The sequence below is a fragment of the Neofelis nebulosa genome, chromosome 12 (genome assembly GCF_028018385.1).
Source record: "Neofelis nebulosa isolate mNeoNeb1 chromosome 12, mNeoNeb1.pri, whole genome shotgun sequence".
Taxonomy (NCBI): domain Eukaryota; kingdom Metazoa; phylum Chordata; class Mammalia; order Carnivora; family Felidae; genus Neofelis; species Neofelis nebulosa.
This window is the reverse complement of record NC_080793.1, coordinates 91,111,371-91,126,303: the sequence shown is the minus strand read 5'-3', so window position 1 is coordinate 91,126,303 and position 14,933 is coordinate 91,111,371. Positions and strand designations below refer to the sequence as shown.

The 14,933-nt window shown below is 46.7% G+C and overlaps 1 long non-coding RNA gene across 4 annotated transcripts in view; it reads left to right on the top strand.

The window, feature by feature from the left end:
- The window catches only part of LOC131490805 (uncharacterized), a 44,729-nt gene that overhangs the window by 18,648 nt on the left and 11,148 nt on the right, over positions 1-14,933 (top strand). For 2 of the 4 annotated variants that reach the window (XR_009251220.1, XR_009251217.1), the window contains one exon: positions 5,806-6,860. The exons of the other annotated variants lie outside the window; for them this stretch is intronic. This is a non-coding gene — a long non-coding RNA (uncharacterized LOC131490805). Of the gene's footprint in view, positions 1-5,805; positions 6,861-14,933 lie in introns of those variants that run through there. 4 annotated transcript variants of the gene reach the window in all.

Genomic DNA, 14,933 nt, shown 5'->3' with positions numbered 1-14,933 from the left:
AGTGCCGACAAGGATGTGAGACAGCAGGAACCCCATGCATCCTGGGGGTGCAGGACGGAGCACAGCCCCCAGGAGGGGGGCTCAATAGTGTCCCCAGAGTTCAACATACACTTAGTGGATGCCTGGGAGTCCCACTGCTGGGATTTGACCCTCGAGAAATAAAACATTCTGTTCACACAGAAACTTGTAGAAGCTTTAGCCGTAATTGTCAAACACTGGACACCGCCCAGTGTCCTTTGTCACAAGAAAGGTTGAGCGACCATTCCACGGGGTTATGCCCAGCAGCGAGAAGGGACTCGCAACTGACACGTTTGGCACCCAGGGTCCACGTCGGGGGCCTGGCGCCCAGAGAAAGAAGCCTGGCTGCGGGCGTCAAGGGTGACGTGATTCCCTTTGTCACACAGTCTTGGAAAGACAAAACTACAGTGACCAAGTGGCTCAGAGCAGGATCTGTTTTTTCTCTCCCTCTGTTAACTCATTATGTTTTCCTAAGATTTGATCAAACTCTTCACTTCTTTAGTCTCACCTGGTGTAAGTTCCTCAGTTTTGTGATCGGTGACCGGGCCACGAGCAGTATTTTTGGGTTTGCGGGTCATACTCTGTGCCCTCGACCATGGCGATCCTCTTTCTGCCCCCAGGCAGAGTCGGGGAAAAGGTGGGGTAGGCAGGAGCCATCTGGGGTCAGCCCCCAGGCCCTGCTCCGGCTGACTTCGGCCTTGCCCACACTCCTCACAGCTCACCAACCCCGGGGACATCTCCTTCGCCTTTGGGTTTTCTGGGTTGTCTTTTCTCTTTAGATTTGATCAGGCTTCCATTGAATTTTTGGCCTGGATTTATTTCCTAATCTCTTGCTTAAAGCCTTTCTAATTGTAAAAACTCATCAGTTTTCTCAGTCTCCTAGGTTGGAGGTCTTCCTTTTGAATACTGCTTTCATGCCAGAGAGCATTTCTGCAGTGTAACCTGGTTTTTCCCGTGCACTTAGTTGGGGTTCATCCCATAGTCATCGCCTGCTGGACACCACCAGTCAGGTGGTCCAGGCAAGCGGCCCCGGACATCCCAGCACAGAAGGACAAATTAAGCCGCTCCAAGCACTTAGATCATTAAGTCAGTTAAGACACACAGGGAGGAGCAAAGGGAAAGAAATAGGGTTCACTAATGGTCTCAGGGCTGGGTGCAAGCAGGTGAGTGGGGATTCACTCCCTGAATCCTCGATACGCTGTGTTAATGTCACCCGTGTGTCTGTCTGTCTTTGCTGCGTGAACCATGCCAGCCTTGTTGTCACAAGGGCCAGATGGACGTTTGAACAAGGAGACCCAATCCGGAGAGGTGCCCGCAGCCAGGCACCCCTGTCCCCATCACTGTTGCCAGCCAGCTCACTATTGTGAGCAGCTCCACAGCTCGGGGTTCTATTTGCATTTCTTAGACTGAGGACACAGAGGGCCAGACAGGGTGGTCGAATGAAAACCTCATGAATATTTAGAGTCACGAACTGCAGGTACCTCTTAGTCTTTCCGTTCCCTCTCTGTCCGTGTTTAACACACACATGCTCTGCTTGCGAACTTATTTTTAACACATCCTAGGAATGCTGCCGATGGCTTTCATTCTACTTGCGGATACCTATCCGACTTAACAGCTTTCCCCTTGTCTTGTTTTCTCGTCTTCTATAGCACTGTTGGCTGGTAACAAATAAGACCAAAAATAAAAAACGCCCTATGCTACCCCCCCACCCAACCTGTTGAGAAAAGGGTGTGGGCGTGGGAGAGTCAACATCCATGTTGGTGTTTTCAAGCGTTTTCCTCTCTCCCTCTGATCCCTGGTGTTAGGGCCGTTAGCCCTGGCTGTTACCAAACGGGGTTTTCCTTCTGCAGCCAAATGGACCTCCCGGTACCAGGCTCCAGAACAAGACCCACTTCCTCAGTCACCGACAGAACTGAACAGCTACTGGAGCTGTCATAACTGTTGGCCTCCCCATCTTTGGGGGACCTGGTGCCCTACGGCCCAAGGCATGGAGGAGTGGAGAAGGCCCACTTCTGTAGATAGGTACCCCCCCCAAAGAGAGACGGGAAAGGAAGGGGCCAAGCCACTGACCCTTACGTCCCTTGCCCCAAATAACCAGTCAGACTCTTCTTACTGTAAAGTGAAAATTCAGAAAACCACAAAAGACGAATATATGACGTAAGGGCATTGTTGTTAGATATATACTGGAAAGCACTAACCAAGTCAAGAAACCGAGAGTGGCCATCCAACCTGGAAGCTTCTTCTGTATGTCCCCTGCCACCTTCAGTAGCCACCGCAGTAACAGAACCACCGTCCTGACTTTGATGATAATCAGTCATATGAGCCCTTTTTTCCTCCATGGGGCAAGCAGAGAGTAGAAGGGGCCCAGAGTGTCACTCCAGTGAGATCCTTCCACGTGGAAACCAGAAGAGTGACGTGAGGAAGTGTTTGCTCCCAGCCTCTGGCCCTTAGTCACCAGGGAATCTTCTCAAACTATATTATTCCTGGGTGGTATCTTGTTGATTACTATGTCTATTTAAGTATTGAATTTATTGCCTTAAAATAGCACTAAAGTCCCAATTTCTGACACTTAAAATAGCCCTAGCTTTCTTTGTAAGAGTAAGAGTTGTAAACAGTCTTATCTCTATAAATGTATATTTACCATACACTGAGTTCTCCCCCCTTCTGGCCCTGGGTCTCCTCAAGGTGCTTCGTACCTACTCGGTCCTTATATGGGCTACTATTTGGTGAATGCTTTGGGATGGGAAGATGACATTTATTTGCTTTCACCCTCAAAGTCACCATCTTCTTAAAAATGTTTTCCTTGGCAGTGTATCTACACAAGAAACAAAATTAATACGATTGAGAAAGAAATTTAAGCTCAAAGAAAAAGCAAACAGATTTAAAATCAGCTGCCTATCATATATGTTTATATGCATTTAGAAATAATCGGATACATACCTAAATTACTTAATCTTTATAGTTTAGAAGTGGAAAGCAGCTCAGGCTGTGTCGTCTAAACTCTTCGTTTTTATGGGGGAAGGAAAGTGAAATCCAGAGAACCTGATTCTTGTCAATCAGAATAAATGTTACAAATAGTACCGAGTCCTGACTCCTTCCACTGTATCAAAATAGTTACGCTGACAGTAGAGTTGGCTTCAGCACCACAAAGAAGACGTTAATATGCCGAAGTCTCGACGCGATGCCAGCGAGATAGAGACTCATTTTCAAAGCAAATCATTTCTTGAATCTTTTATTGTGAAAATATTGTATTGTAAAAAATTGTATTGATTTTATCGTAAAATCAACCTGTCACCCAGCTTCAATACTTGTTAACTGTATCAGTCAGGAAAGGCTATGTTATACCTCAGTAACAAACAACCTCAGTGGCCTTACAGCAGTTTTTTTTTTTAATATTTTTTTATTTACATTTATTTATTTTGGAGAGAGAGAGAGAGAGCGAGTGAGCAGGGGAGGGGAGGGGCAGAGAGAGAGGGAGCCGCAGAATCCGAAGCAGGCTCCAGGCTCTCAGCTGTCAGCACAGAGAACTCATGAACGCAGAGAACATGAACTGAGTCGGAGGCTAACCCGACTGAGCCACCCAGGTGCCCCATAGCAGTTTTTAAAGCAACAAAATGTATTGCTCTGTGTCCAGCATACGTCGGCGGGAAGGCAAGGGTCTTTGCGTGCGGACCCTGGTTGACAGAGGCTCCAACATCAAGGCAAGAGACTTCTGAGTGCTCCATGGTGCAGGCCCAGAGCAGGCTGAGAGCCAGTGGAGGGGGGACCAGATGTTGGTGAACGTTAGTAATGTCTAATTCTGTTCTGTTTGTTTCATTAATTTGTGTGTGTGAAACATTTTAAACCCCTAAATATTGTGTCGTGTATCTCTTTAAAAGAAAGACATCCCTCTCCCACATTTTTTCTACCGTATTTGCAATGTGAGTTATAGACATTATGACAGTTCACCTCTAAATGCTTCACCAGTATACATTTCTTTTTAAAAAAAAAAAATAAACTTCTAGGAAGGGTGCCTGGGTGGCTCAGTCTGTTAAGCGTCTGACTTCAACTCAGGTCATGATCTCATGGTTCATGAGTTCAAGCCCCATGTCAGGCTCTGTGCTGACAGCTCAGAGCCTGGAGCCTTCTTCGGATTCTGTGTATGTGTGTGTGTGTCTCTCTCTACCCCTCCCCAGCTCACTCTCTCTCTTTCTCTCTCTCTCTCTCAAAAATAAAAATAAATATTAAAATAAAAAAGAAACTTTTAGGGCCATTGGGGTGGCTCAGTTGGTTAAGTGTCTGACTTTGCCTTAGGCCTCATGGTTCGTGAGTTTGAGCCCCACGTTGGGCTCTGCTCTGACAGTGCAAAGCCTGCTTGGGATTCTCTCTCTCCCTCTCTCTCTGTCCTCCCCCACTCACGTGTTCTCTCTCTCAAAGATAAATAAACATTTCAAAAATGGAACTTCTACTTTATAGTCACATGATCACCATCATACCTGACCAAATGAATAATGCCCCAGTATCTCCAATGTCAAGTCCTAGTTCAGCTTTCCAGCTGTCTCACGGTTGTCTCAGAACTTGCTTTTTTGTGTCCACACCAGGCTCCAGTTAAGGACTGTGCACTGCATTACTATGTCTAGTGTAATCTCTCTTAATAAAACGTAGTCCCCTCCTGTGCGTGCCCGAGCCTTGTTACACGACCCTGACTTTCTGAAGGCACAGTTATACTATGTACTGAATGCGGTCCTAAGTGTCAGCATCCCACCTCCTGATTTTATCTGTCTCCTTTATCCTGGATTTATCCGTAACCCAGAAGGCAGACAGAAAGGCTTCATTCAACTCAGGCTAACCCTGTGGGACGAGGACGCTTCCTAGGTGCTGGTATAAAGTCCACTTGGCTCCAGGAAGGAGGAGCCGTGGTCTGATCGCCCACTGTCGGTGTCGCTAATGCTGATCACACGTGGTTCTTCCACGTGGGCTGCCTGTGCCCCTGCCAGCAACAAGGGGTCTGGGCAGTGATATTTTGGCACATGTCAGTTCCCCGCCGAGCCTCGAAGAAAAACATTTTAAGAAGCAATAGCCGTTTCCACTTGCAACTCTCCCCGGCAGTGACATTGCAAATAAATATAGAGACGCAACAAAAAGCAACAAGTCAGTGTAGAAAATCTGCTATTTGAATGTCTGAAGTTGGCAAGGGGGGCGGCCAAGTCCTAGTTAAAATGCCTCTCCTTCCAGGATTCTCCTGTGGTTGTGCCCCGGGGTCTGTGACACCAGGGCTTCTGGGTTTTGCTCCTCCCTCTTCAGCTTCTCCTTACAGATGCCTTCCTGCTCCTAAGTATGGATGCTGTCCTAGGTGCTGTCCTCTCTGCTCCTGACATGCTCTCTTGGGCTGATGTCACCCTCATCCACGGCTTCAGCTGCAGTCCGTATGCCGTGAGTCATAAATCTCAGTATATTGGTTAGAACCAGTAGGATGTATATGTATTTAGAGATACATGCATGTGTATCTATGCATGACATGTACACAGTATCTCATATATGGGAGGGAGGGATAGAGAGAGAGAGAGAGAGAGAGAGAGAGAGATTTATTATAAGGACTGGCTCATGCAATTATAGGCAAGTCCTAAGGTCTGCTGTGTGCAAGCTGGAGCCCCAGGGGCCTCTGGGGTACATTCCAGTCCAAGTCCAAAGGCCTGAGAATCCGGGGAGCTGATGGCAGAATTCCCAGCCCAAGGGCAGGAGGGCATATCCCAGTGCAAGCAGCCGGACGGAGAGCAAATTCTCCCTTCCTTTTTTTGTTCTATTCAGGCTGAGGCCCACCCACACTGAGGAGGGGGCAATCTGCTTTATCCAGTCCACATACCCAAACGTGAATCTCTGCGGAAACACCCTCGCGGACACACTCAGAAATACCGTTTACCCAGCGCCTGGGTGCCCTGGGAGCCAGCAAGTTGATGTGTAAAGTTAAGCACCACACGCGGTACGCCTGACCGCTCGGCTAATGTGCCGGCGCCTCTGTCCTCAACGTGTTGGAAACAACGTCGGCTTGCAAAGCTTAACTCACTCTCACCTCTGATCTTTCCAAGAATACTCCTTAACATTGTGTACAACTGTGCAGCCGTTTCTCTCGCGCTCCTTGCTGCCGTTAGGGAAAACACAGACGAGAAGTCCCTCCTGCATGCTAAACTTGGCCTCATCTGATCATCCGAGCAGCTCTTCTCGGTCTCTTGGGTGGCCATCTCCTCCTTCCTCACACCTGGCGTGGAGGTGACAGGTGTCTAGAAGTCATGGAAGAAGAAAGTGTGAGGGTGGCTGGGGCAGGTTCTCTGCTCACCCGCGGCTTCTACCGTGTTTTGTCGGGTTCCCCACGGACCTCCTAAGCTCCTTCTTGGAGGGAAAAGAAACAGGATTGAGCACGAAACGACATGTCATTATTTCAGGGGCAGTCACGCCTGGATGACTCTACGTGGCTGTAGGCTACCCCATCTCCTCTAAAATATAATGAAATTGAAGGGAAAAAAAGGCTAAACACCCCAAAACCTGAAGAGAAAGGTGATCAGGGTGTCAAAGGTCAAAGGTATGCAGTGGCACGCTTAATGCATTTTCCTATCTTCTCAGTATCTTTCTCACTGAAAAATCTGATGACGAGTTGGCCAGTTTTTGTTTTAAATAAAACAGATTTGAGTCAGAGGCCATCTATCTTATCTGTGCCTTGCTCTCCCACAAAGAAAACATCTTAGCAATTTCCATACGAAGGTACAATTTCTTACCCAGTCTAGAGCATCTCTTCTTAAACATTATGACCTCATGCAGAATGTTTTACACGTATCTATTCAGACTTTAATAAAAACAGCCACCACTTATTCAGTATGACCTTTATTTAATTTTTTTTTCATTTTAAAGAGAGAGAGAGAGAGCACGAGCAGGGGAGAAGGGCAGAGGGAGAGAGAGAGAATCTTAAGCAGGCTCCACACCCCACTGGGAGCCTGATGCAGGGCTGGATCCCGTGACCCTGGGATCACGGCCTGAACCGAAATCAAGAGTCGGACACTTAACCAACTGAGCCACCCAGGCGCCCTGAGATGATTATTTAAGTTCTCAGGCACCCCCCAAAAACTTGTGAAGTATGTCTGTGATCATAATAAGAGTGGCCAGGCACTTTGCTAAGTGTTGAACGTAATTCTCTTTGCAACCGATGCATCTTTGTATTTTAATCATCACTTTTGATAAGGAAGTGGAAACCTGGATAGTTACAAGGGAAACTTACCCAGTGTCCTGTAGCTAGTAAGAGCCAGGGCTGGTGCTTGAGCTCCTGATGAGCCGAAGGATTCGACTTCCACTTTTTCAACCTGTTTAGTGGCTGTTTTCCAAGAGGATGGCATTCTGTGGGTGCTGTTCCCACTTCGTGTGAGAGCATCTCTGTGTCTCTCTGTGCATTTGGGATCTGTGCTCACTCTCTCCCTGGGTCTTTACCAAAGCTATTGGCCATGTCTTTATTTCTCTGGGTTTTGCGGCTTCATATCCTATTTCTCTGCGTTTCGCTGCAGTAAATGTTCAGAATGTAAAACAAAACCATAGATTTTGCCACGTGACACATTTCTGGAGCAGGGTGTTATGGTCCCTATTGTTTTAACATCAAATTAAAAAAATTTTTTTTAATGTTTATTTATTTTTGAAGGAGAGAGAGAGACAGAGCATGAGCAGGGGAGGGGTAGAGAGAGAGGGGGAGACACAGAATCTGAAGCAGGCTCCAGGCTCTGAGCTGTCAGCACAGAGCCCGCCGCGGGGCTCGAACTCACGGACCGCAAGATTATGACCTGACCTGAAGTCAGACCCTTAACTGACTGAGCCACCCAGGTGCCCCTTAGCATCAAATTTATATTTAAAACTAAGTTTTAGGGGTGCCTGTGTAGCTCAGCTGGTTAAGCGTCCAACTTCAGCTCAGGTCATGATCTCGCAGTCAATGAGTTCAAGCCCTGCATCGGGGCTCTGTGCTGACAGCTCAGAGCCTGGAGCCTGCTTCGGATTCTGTGTGTCTCTCTCTCTCTGCCCCTCCCCATACTCTCTCTCTCTCTCTCTCTCTCTCTCTCTCAAAAATAAATAAACATTAAAAACAATAATAAAACTAAGTTTTATTTTTCATTACTTAGAGACTCTTTTCCTGAAATTCTTTTGAAAAAAATTTAAATATACAAAAAACTTGAAAAAAGAGTACAGCAAACACGTGTATACCTTTTACCAATTTGTTAACTGGTAAAAACTATGTTTGTTTCCAGTAACTGGTAAAAGGTAACCTCACCAGTTGTTTTTCGAAGGGACTTGCAGACATCATATTTTACTCCCACATGTTTAAATATGTATGTCTGAAGAATAAGGAAATTGTTCTATGTAATACCTTTATCACACCTAATACCTGATAAGTATCCTGCAAAGTCACCGATACTTAGAATTTCCCGGTAGGTCTTCCATAACTTCTTTTCTATGTAAAATTCACACGTTGCACTGGGTAGGCTGGTTGTAATCTGAAGCAGTCCCCGCTTCTTCTTTTCCTTCTAAAAACATTCCCTTTTTTGAAGAGCCCAGCGGGCCAGGTGTCCTGCAGAATGTTTGGATCCCAGGTTTCCCCGGCTGTCTCCTCACAGTTGGGCGAGGCTGTGCATGTACACGTGCACCCTTACTTCTTCGGGACTGCTATCTGCGGACCGCTTTCACTTCGAGAAGGGCCATTTCGGTCTGCCCCGCTGTGGCTGCTGCGGCTGTTTGATCGCTGCATTATGCGGCTCTATATTTGCTTGCGTCTCGTAGCTGCTAGATTGGCGTTCCTTTGACGGTTGTAACAAACACCAGGATGGAAAGACAACAAGACAGCAGGTGTCCTAACGGGACAGAGACACACGGCAAGTCCGGCTCTGCCGTGAGACTGAGGCTCTGGGCGGGGGTCTCCTACCCAGAGGCCGTGTCTGCCGCCTCCCGCCAGGCCAGGGGGACACCAAGCAAATGACGAGTAGGGACAGTGGAGGTGAGGAAGAGATCTTGAGGGTGAGGGGTCTGCTGCTCCTGCCCACGGCACTGTCCCCTCTGTGATGCCTCTCTGAGGTGGCAGTGACCAGAACGGCGGGAAGATGCCCCTGAGATCTGCGGATATGTCCATCCTTAGGAGATACTGACAAATAGTTTTTGAATTCATTATGTCAACTTACATTCCTACCAACAGCGTCTGAACGTTCCGCTTGCTTGATATCTTTGTCAAATCTTGGTATTTTCAGCCTTTTGATTTTAGGCCTTCTGGTGGCTGGATGGTGGATCTCACTGTGGTTTTGATTTGCATTTTGTTGATAACCAAGAACGTTGGGCTCTTGTTCATATGCCTACTAGCCCTTTGGATATCCTCTGTGGTGAAGCGTGCCCCTTTACGTACGGATTGGTAGGAGTTTTTAGTATAATCTGATCATGACTCTCGGGTTGGTTATAGGCGCTGGTAGAGATCTTCCAGCCTGTGGTGTATTTTGATGACTGAAAGTCCCTAATGTCAACGTGGTCCAATTCCTGGGGAGCTCTTCTTCTTCTGGGTGGAGGAACACCCTTGCTGTTTCCTGGCCCTCCCCCATGGGCTCAGTGGCCCCACGTGACTTTATGTCACGGCAGAGAAGAGCGTTGTGGACGCCTTTCCTTCTGTCAGGAGAGAGAGATCTTTGTTGGAAGCCACAGCTGACTTCCCTTATATCTCGCTGAAAAATGGGGGTCACATCTCCTTCCTTCGCTGCAAGGGAGTCTAGGAAAGTGGACATCTGTCTTGTTCCTAAGCTCTCTGTTGTGAGGGCGGCAAGAGGACAGCGCACCGGGGAGAGCCGTCTGGTGGCCAACGAGCGAGGTCTGCTCAAGAAAGACGTCGGGCGCTGGGACTTCCTGCTGTCACCAGCAAGAGGAAGGTGCATTATGCACCCCTCCTCCCACTGAGGTGTGTTGATGACATAGAACGTTGAGCCGTTATCGCTTCTCGGCCTTTTGGCTAAGATCAAGTGTAGAACGTTGAGCCGTTAAATCTACCTCCACTGAAAGATATCACGAAGCTGAGATATTATGAAGGATTTCTGATAAAAGTGAGGTGGGTGTGAAAATACCTCCATGTGGACTCCCATATTTGCGTGTGCCTTAGTGTCCGTTCTCATATACAGGCATTATTATTATTATTATTATTATTCCAAGTCTATTTATTTTAAGAGAGAGACAGCAGGAGAGGATCAGAGAGAGAGAGAGAGAGAGAGAGAGAGAGAATGGATCCCAAGCAGACTCCACATTGTCTGCACAGAGCCCAGCGTGGGGCTCAATCCCACCGACTACAAGACCATGACCTGAGCCAAAATCAAGAGTTGGGCGCTTAACTGAGCCACCGAGGCGCCCCTGCAGGCATTTTTAACATGGAAAAATACATCCTACTGAACTGCTTACCACTGGTCATCTGATGAGGATCGGATGGGAGAAGTGGAAACGTTAAAATTTTCTTTCTATACTTCTATACTATGTTCCTTTTATATTTTTATAACTTGAAAAATACGGTAGACCCATCTTTATCTATTTGAGGTGCATTGGAGTCAACTCCCACTTACCAGGGGTGATGCGCCTTGGTTCGCCATTGTCAGTTTAATGGTGCCTGCATTTCTGAAGTGACTGACTGTTGGAAAGCACTGGAAACCCTAACAATTGGCCGCATTTGTGGAGTGGATAAACCATGAAGGAGGTACTTTTGCTTTATAAAACTACCACCAACTACTTACTATGCTAAGTTACATGAATCAATTATGGGCTGAATTGTGTCCTTTCAAGATGTATATGTGGAAGCCCTAACCCCCCGTACCTCAGAGAGGAGGCAGCCTCTTTGCAGAGGCAGAGAGAGAGGGAGACACAGAAACCGAAGCAGGCTCCAGGCTCTGAGCTGTCAGCACAGAGCCTGACACCGGGCTCGAACCCACAAGCCGTGAAATCATGACCTGTGCCTAAGTCGGGTATTCAACCGACTGAGCCACCCGGGTGCCCCCAAGGAGAAACCAACCTTGACCTCGAACTTCCAGTGTCCAGAACTAAGAAAAATAAGTATCTGTGGTTTAAGCTGCCGGGCTGTGGTGCTTTGTGGTGGCCACCTGACCATGCTAACACAGTCGCCTGATACTCTATACGCTATGCCCTTTTTCTTCCTTCTCCTCCCGTCTTATTGAGGCGTCACTGGCAAAACCATGACATGAAGTGCATGATGTGATGACGTGATGTATGTGCACGTTGGGAGAGGATCCCCCGATGAGTTATCATATCCTTCACCTCACACGTTTACCTTTTGTTTGGGGAGACCCTGTAAGCTCTCCTCTCACAGCCAATTTCAGCTCTACACTGTCATCAGCTGTAGTCATCGTGATTTATATCAGATCCTCAGACCTCATGCATCTCAGAGCTGGAGTGCGTGTCCTGTTTCCAGACTCTTCCTGCCTATCCCACCCGCGGCCCCTGACAGCCACCATTCTGCTCTCCGTTTCTAAGCATTCAGCTCGGGTACGTCTTCACGCCTGTGGGCACTCAATTACACCTAAGCCTTTGTTTGGTGTTTCAGCCTTAACTTTCCAAAGTTCTTCCATAATTCTTCCCTCTTCATCAGCAGGATAATTCAGTGAAGTGAGGTAAGTCAGGTATTCTCGCCTTACAGATATGGAAACTAATTCTAATTCTGGGCGGGGCCTGAGATTCTGTGTTTCTAGAAGCCTCTGTGTCAGGTTCTCAGCGCTGGAGCTCAGACCACACCTTGACTAGCAAAGCTGAGTCTACACGGCAAGAAACCAGAAGACTGGCTTGGATCCCATCTGTATTTTTAAAAGTTAACCGGAGGGGCGCCTGGGTGGCTCAGTCGGTTGAGCATCTGACTTCTGCTCAGGTCATGATCTCACCATTCGGAGTTCAAGCCCCGCATCCGGCTCTGTGCTAACAGCACAGAGCCTGGAGCCTGCTTCAGATTCTGTGTCATCCTCTCTCTCTGCACCTTCCCCACTCATGCTCTGTCTCTCTCTGTCTCTCGAAAATGAATAAATGTTAAAAAATTTAAAAATAAATAAATAAATAAAAAGTAAAAGTTAACCAGAAAACCGCAGGTAAAATTGGTGGGAAGCGAGATGCTCCTACAGTGAATCGCACAACAAAAGCTCAGCAGATACAGATCCTACGGGTTGTGCAAGATTACTCCAACTTGGCTTTCCGATCCTCTGACTCATCTCAGGAGCGCCTCAAATCACAAGAACACCTCAAAGATTCAAAATTCGGGACGCCTCAAACATTCACAACTCCCGTGTTTTTGTATCTGCACTCTTCGAATTTACTCTGGGTATCTCTTCCCGACTTAACCTTTAGTCTTAGTACAGAAATGGAATATTGGTGGAATTCTTCTAAGTAACTAGTATGTGTCAAGAAACAGAATATCTACTGCCAAAAATAAAATGGCTTAAAAATAGTGCAAATCGAACCAGCAGGAGTTGATTTGCTGCCATCGCTTCTCAGGGACTTGAGCAATGATTGAGTCCCGTACGCGGAGAACAGATTGTTCCACACGAGGCCTTTGGAAGTTAACTTCAAAGCAGATGTTCTGGAAGCTTCTGTGACCATTACAGACAAGCTGTTCTCATTTTATAGAAAAACAAATACGTAATAATAAATTATCATACTTACTTTAATGGCTTAATGAGGATTCATTAGGAAACATTCATAAAAGGGGATAAGAAGTTTAGAAGTGTACCTTTTAAAATAATATTTTAGGGGCGCCTGGGTGGCTCAATTGGTTAAGCATCCAACTTTGGCTCAGGTCATGATCTCATGGTTCGTGGGTTCTGGCCCTGTGTGGGGCTCGGTGCTGACAGCTTGGAGCCTGGAGCCTGCTTCGGATACTGTGTCTCCCTCTCTCTGCCCCTCCCCATCTAGCACTCTGTCTCCCTCTCTCTCTCAAAAATAAACATCAAAACATTTTTTTTAATTTTTTAAATAATGTTTTTATTCCATTGGAAGCCCAAGACATAGTGAATGGTAGCAATTGGTGAATCTTACAAATAAATACCGTAAAAATATCGGACAGGATTCATTCAAGCCGGAACCCAAAGCGGAAAATAGCAAAATAGAATGACTTCGGGGCCAGTAGTAATTTTAAAGAAGCTCTAAGTTCAGAGGCCAGATGGTATTCCTTAAAAGACTGATCCAGAGATGTTCCCCACAAAAACTTTAACAGGTGATGGTTTCCCCAAAGCCTATTTGAACACCAGCCCTCAGAGGACTTACTGCCTTTAAAAGGGGGTCTTATATCCCATACAGGGGTGTCTGGTTCCTGGAATAAGCACAGGTCCTGATAGGTTCAGAGCCCAGCTTCCTGTGTCGTTAGACTTTGCTGGGTGGTGTGCAGGGTAAGCTTTCCCTGACCGCTGGAAGGCACGCAAGCCAACCTGTGACTCTCCTGCCCGCTTTTCTAAGAGGCAAGTCTTTAGACACCTTAGGAAACCCAGGCTCCATGCCAATAGAGTAGAGGTGTGCAAAATAGTTCAGAACTGGAAAATATCAATAATGCTGTATCACCTACTCAATTCCAGGCTGGTGAAAAGAGATAGGGGGAAGAATAAATTAAGGATGTGGCTGTATCTTTAAAATTCAGAAACATCTAAGAGCTTTGAGCTGAGGTCCTAAAATACACCTCTCAGAAAATTTAAAAAAGAGATTTCTGGGGCGCTTGGGTGGCTCAGCCTGTTAAGCCTGACTCTTGGTTTTGGCTCAGATCATGATCTCAGTCTGTGGGTCCGAGCCCCACATCGGGCTCCACGCTGACAATGCAGAGCCTGCCTGGGATTCTCTCTCTGTCTGCCCATCCCCTGCTCTTTGTCAAAAATAAATACACTTAAAAAAAAAAAAAAAAAGGCTCCCAATCAGTTCATCAAATGTACAAAGAGCTATTACCCCACAGCCTCTGAGCCCCTCACACAGAGCTATGGTCATAAGTGGGGTCCTAATGCCCAGGATATTTACAATATTATCCTCTGCGATATGAGAACAATATTGGAAATTCTTTTGATATTTATTTTTCCAAAGATGAGATATTAACCTTTACTAATGTTTAATGTTTTAAATGACTTTAGTATATGCATCCTCTCTCTCTCTCTGTCAGGATTGATGGGTGGATGAGAAGATAAATGGATGGATGGACCCATTTTTTTAAAAGCTAGTAACTGTGGGGTAACCTAGCAAAAGTTGCAACTCTATGGTCTAAAAAAACTAGGACCATTTTGTTTTGCATTTTCAGAGCCCGGTCGGGTTACTCAAGTTATTCTTAGCTGTCCTTAAAGGGTACAATTTCAGAGGACAGAGTTTTATCTTTATGTTTTCAAAACAAAATTTATTTTTTAAATTGAGACGTGATCGACTTACAAGAGTGCATGTGTTTTAGGCATACACGACGAAAGCTAACTTTTGGATCGAAAGACTGAGGGACACCAGCAATACGGAACAGATGCATTTTGATCTGCAAAATGGTTGTCCTGAAACCTTTGTTCTAATGTTCTTGTATCAGAACTTACTTCGAACAATGCTACTTGAATGGCGACCACCTGTTTCCACTGGAGGAAAGACAAATAGTACAGGACAGCACGTGGTTGAGGCCGGGCAGGTACATGCGGTAGAAATTCGAAGGGAGAAGAACACCCAGGTCTGGGGGAGGGAGGATATGTTCAGAGTGAGGATGGGCAGAAAAGCCCGAAACCAAGATTACCAGCAGCTGCCTCTTCCCCTCCCTTGGCCTCCCATGGGTCCCCGAAGCTTCCTCATGGGACCCCGGGGCTCCAGGGAAAACAGCAGACGTCAGTGGTACAAAGCTGTGGCTTCCTACGGCTTTGACTGTGTCCTACAGGAAGACCCATTCTACACCGTGA